We start from the raw sequence: 5,400 nt of genomic DNA, 5'->3' as shown, positions 1-5,400 counted from the left end.
ACACTGAGGCAGGCACAGAATGACAAAAGCTATATGGTCTCACTTGCATGTGATATCTAAAAGTAGAAGTAGAGAATACAATGGGGGTTACCAAACCCTGGGAGTATGAGAGTGGTTGGGTAAAATGATGGTCAAAGGATAGAAATTTTAGTTAGGTAGGAGTAACAAGTTCAAGAGATCTATTGTACAACATGGTGATTATAGTTATTAATAGTGTATTGTATATTTGAAATCACTAAGACAGATTTTAAGTGTTCTTTCCACACAAAAATAAGTCATAGATATGTTCATTAGCATGATTTATCCCTTCCACAAATGCATACATATTTCAAAACATTATGCCCTACATAATATAATTTTTGTTAATTAAAAATTAGTTTTAAAAGATAGACCTTATATTCTTATATATGAGCCCTAACATAAATAATTCAACCTTTGAATAAGATTATAATAATAGATATATAAGACAGAAACTGTGAATCATCAATCCAGTAGCAATAGCATCAAGGTAAGATTTTCCAGGGTATGAGCATCACCTTTACAATATAGATGAACAAATATATGTATTAAAATAGTAATCATCCTGTTCCTAAAACTGTATACATCAGGCATTTTCCTATTATGGCATTACTTCATTAAAATTTATCCTTCGTTCTTTTTTGTCTCTGAGGCCAGATCTACACAAATGCAATCACTCAGCAAGTCTATGATTTCATAAAGCCTATAGTTGCATAGCTCTGTGTGTGTGTGTGTGTGTGTGTGTGTGTGTGTGTGTGTGTGTGTATGTGTCTTAGGGGAAGACAGGGAAAGGGTTTTATTATAAAATAAATAAGTCAACACCCACATATAACAATATAAAACAGAATAAGTCCTATGGAAATATAAATCACTATAAAGGGGTAAAGTATGATATGGTGAGGAAAGAGGTTGGTATTAATAATAGCAGCCGTTATAGACTGCTTGGTATGAGATAGGCACTCTTTGAAGTGTGTGTGTGTACATCCATCTAATCCTTATACCAGCCTATGAATTAAGTACTATTCATCTTACCACTATTTAATAGACTGGGAGTCTGAGGCACAGAAAACTTTAAGTCCCTCACTCAAGGTTCGCCTTGCTGGTGGGTAGCAGGACTGAGAGTTGCTCCCAAGCTGTTTCCAGAGCCTGGGCATCCTCCTGCCTATCGGAAATGAATGTGACCCCCTACGACTAGGTCGGAAAAACTGACATCAAATGTAAATATCTTAATGGCTTTCAGGAAGATGCGGCTGGTACAGGCTTCTCTTCCCCTGGAGTGTAAAAGGTGGATGAAGGTAGAACTGGAAAATTCACTGCACTCAAGAAGCATATTCTAACCTCTCGAAAAAAAGAAGCTGTGATAATTTAAAATACATTCACATCTTTTAAAAAATCTAACTATTTTAGAGTAATAATGTGAAATTAAAAGAGCTTTTATGGTGAGTGATAGGTAAACGTACATAAACCTTAATTACTCAGATGAATAAAGTAATGGTATACTTCAATGTGATAATACTAATTGCCTATTGTACTGACAATGACAGGAAAATAATTCACCACTCTTTGAATGGCAGACCACTAACTTCACTTGTAACACACTGCATTAGTGTCTTTTTTCATTTAGCTTTCTTTTTTCTGCTATTATAGAGTGATCTCTTTTTCCTGTTTTAAAAGGGTTATTTTCTTTACGGATTGAAAACATTGATTTTGAACTATTGCTTACCTAGCCACTAAAAATGCTTTTATAAGCTTGAAAAGAACGCACAAGATATGGAAAACTACTTGCTCAAAACATGACATGAGACAGTCTATACTTTAAGCTCCTCTGATGAATGTAGAAACAACACTTATGGTATTGAAAGGCCTACAATTAAATGAATAGTCAATAAATAATATTAAAATAGGTATTTAAATTATAATCAATGATTATACGAGATATCCCACTTTATTTTATGAGCCATAGTTACACAATTGAAACAATGCTTTCATTCTGAAATATTTTATACAAAACCATCACAGTTTGATTCCTAAACCAAAGGCTTTTAAAATAGTCTTATATATTTATATGACAGTCTCACAAGTTGACTTTTTCTTGAAAAATAACGTGATAAAAAAATGAATGTGTTCATGTATATACATTTTTTTAATTGTGCATATGACTTCCACTGGAGTAAAGGTGTGTGTCAAGTTTGAGGCCTCTGGTGAATATTCTTATGTACACAAACAAGATTTTAAGTTATTAGGAGAATAAGAAACCTAAGGATCCAAGAACATCGTTAAGTCAAAAAAATTATTCTGGGTTGTCAAAAAGTCCTGACTCTGATACATGCTGATAGCAACCTTTCTATCCCATGAATACAGTAAATAGATGTGTGGATTCAGACCCATAGGCAGGCACCGATACCCTAGACCAACGTGGATATAGGCAGCCCTTTATGTCTGTTCTGACTTTGGCTTTTGCAGCTGCTGTTTTCTCAGTGTTGTCTCTGGGGCAGTTTCCTGTTGCCATAGCTGATGGCCTGCCCACGCCTGCCTGGGCTTTTCAAGTGTCAACACTCCCAGGCCGGCTGCAGTGGTCAAATGCTTGTTAATGAGATATAGCAGCTGGGTAGGGGTGAACCACTGAGACGGATAAAGGAATGCCGCTGGTGCAGGAAGCGATGCCTTTTGAATCTTTTCAACAGGGTGAAAGCTTTCAAATCAAAGAGGGTATATTGTATTCATTAATAAACCCAAGTTCCCATGCAGTCACATTAAAGCCAGCAGTTTAACTTTGCATCAGACAGGTGAATTTCCCCCAGATTTTACCCTGCAAGACAATGAACAAGAAAACAAGGCTTTAACTTGGGATAAAGCAGCACTTCCTCATCTGTGGGGCTGACCAGACTGCTAAACCAAGCAAGGGTTGTCGCATTCTTTTTCAATTTATCCTTTTGTCCATGTATTTTTGTGTGTACGCACACACTCGTGCGCATGTTTCAAAGCTCACAGCAACCACTCCCGCTTCCTTCTCTTGGGTCTTTTAGCCTGAGCATTTTCCCCCCTTTCTTTTAAACCTATCAAGAACAGAATTAACAACTTAACAACTACTAGTGAGGAAAAAATACATAGGCATGGATGTGAGCACATATGGCCCCTGTCTCGGAATAAAGCTGTGCACTCTCATTCCCTACCCGCGTCCCAACCTGTAGCTGAGTTGGTTTCTCCAGGGGACTGTGGAAGTTGGCAACATCGTGAGACAGCTCCAACAGCTGGGAGAAGCAAGCAAGAAAGAAAGAAAGAAAAAAAGACATTGAAAGCATCTAACTGGCAGGAAGCCCTGAAGATAGTGTTGAGGAAAGTATTATTATTTTTAAGTGCATTTGCTAGACAGTTGGACTCAGACCCATAGGGAATGAAAATAGACCAATATACAGCATCAGAGATGGATTATCTATTTTAGGGTTGTTTGAGAGAATTCAGAAAGAATGGCATAATTTTAGGGGCAGAGACATGTACCTTGGACCAAATGAGATCTAGAGATATGCTTGCGTCTCACTGTCTCCAAGTATTCAACAGTCTTATGAGTTAGCTAATGATTCACTCGGCCTATCTAATCACCACAAATCAAAGACATACTCTACATAGTATTCTGATGACATTTTTAACTGCAAAGAAGACTAGCTAAGAAAATTAAGAGCGGAAGACATGCATTCTTTAAAACATTTCATTTTTTTAAATATTCATACATTGATTTCTTTTAGGCACCAATTCTTACAAGAAGGCCTTTAACTTATATGGAAAGAAAAATGGAGATGTCATTTGTTGGATACTTATAGTGTGTCAGGCACTGAGCTTGACACTTTAATTAAAAAGAAATATATATAAAAACATGTATATATAAACAGCAAGGTAATGTTGTTTAGACTAGTTTTTTTTTTCTAATTAGGACCCTCAACTAAGGAGAGTTTATATCAACTACCCAAGGCCATAAATGATTATTACATTTTAAAAAGAAGGACATTTTTAAAATCTGCCTGCACTGTATATTTTGCCATATTGCCTCTTGGGCTGGGCCAAATCATCCTGACCTATCAGTAAAGTCTGATAAAAAATGAACAAATCATTACTAATTCAGAATATTCAGTGCTGTATAGTATGTACACACACACACACACACACACACAGAGAGAGAGTAATAATACATCCTGGAGAAAGAGAGTGGGTGTGTACGTGCACAATAATGCATACATATACATATACAGGGCTGGGGTTAAGAAAGATATATTATTACTAAACAATCCAGAAATACTCAAGAAAAGTGCCATAGTCGATTTCCATGAAGCCTGTGTTCCCATTCAATTTAATGGAGGTGACTATGGGGTATGTTATACTTAAATTCCATAATTTAAATACCACCCCAGGGATAGGTATCTGTATAGCACCTCAGGATGAGATTACAATGGGTGTGAAATCAAAGAGAGAAAGGTCTGGAAAAGGCCCTTGTTTGGAATCTGTAGACAGTGTCTTCTCTCCCCTTGTCCCGTACCTAGCCACTTTGCTTCTCTATGCAACTTTGGGAAAAACCTGCTGCATCACAGTGGAGATCTAAAGAGATTCTGCCAAAATATGACAACTCAAATCTACTTAAAGGCTATTGGCAAATGGTTCGTCTTTGAAAACCTCACCTCTTTATGCCTTCACCCCAAGTTCTGAACATCTCCAAGGAGCTGCTGAGTCTTGTCTTTCCAGCAGGGAGGAGGTGACAACAGCAGTCTGACTCATCTGGAACCACTGCTCTTCCCTGGCACCCAGCAATGTGCCTGTCTTCTTAATAGTATCCAGTCCAACAGCATAATATGGTAAAACTGGACATCCACCAGTAGCCTATGTCACTTCCTCCCACTGAGGGTCAAACACAGACACATGTCTCTGAGCCTGTTAAGCAGCTCAGACCTGCACTCTTCCTGTGTTCCTCTGCCTTTGAATTCACTGGATCTCATTAGTGACTTAGTAGTTACTCAGTAGTTACCAAAACAGTACAAAATCATCACAGTTTCTATGTAAAACAAAACAGAAACCCCATTCCCCAGAGCACACGTGCACTTAATGTAAGTCTGGCATTTGATATACTTCTGCATTTTGTTCTTCTCTGTCTCTCCTACATGGGCTCTCATATCTTTCACAGTTTTTTTTTTTTTTTTCTGAGAAGGTTTTGATTTAAAACTGAAAATATTCTAAGTGACAAGTAAGTAGCCCCTTCTCAAATAGAACCTGCAATGACATGCCTGGATTACATTAAGGAATGCTGGAGGGGATCCCAAAAACCAGTGTTTGAACAGTCAACCTGACAGAATTCTAGGACACCATTGAAAGAGCTCCTGTTACCTAACTGACTTTTAG

The 5,400-nt window shown here is 37.5% G+C and overlaps 1 long non-coding RNA gene across 1 annotated transcript; it reads right to left on the bottom strand.

Annotated features, from left to right (window-relative positions):
* Positions 1–811: 811 nt before the first annotated feature.
* On the bottom strand, positions 812–4,984 carry LOC119469467. Its single transcript, XR_005198291.1, has 3 exons — positions 4,686–4,984; positions 3,204–3,269; positions 812–2,827 (listed from the first exon to the last, which is right to left on the bottom strand). It is a non-coding gene; the product is annotated as an uncharacterized LOC119469467 (long non-coding RNA).
* Between the last annotated feature and the right edge of the window lie 416 nt (positions 4,985–5,400).

This window comes from Cebus imitator, unplaced genomic scaffold, assembly GCF_001604975.1.
Source record: "Cebus imitator isolate Cc_AM_T3 unplaced genomic scaffold, Cebus_imitator-1.0 Scaffold665, whole genome shotgun sequence".
NCBI classification, from domain to species: domain Eukaryota; kingdom Metazoa; phylum Chordata; class Mammalia; order Primates; family Cebidae; genus Cebus; species Cebus imitator.
The sequence above is the reverse complement of the archived record's forward strand: the minus strand, read 5'-3'. Positions and strand labels throughout refer to the sequence as shown.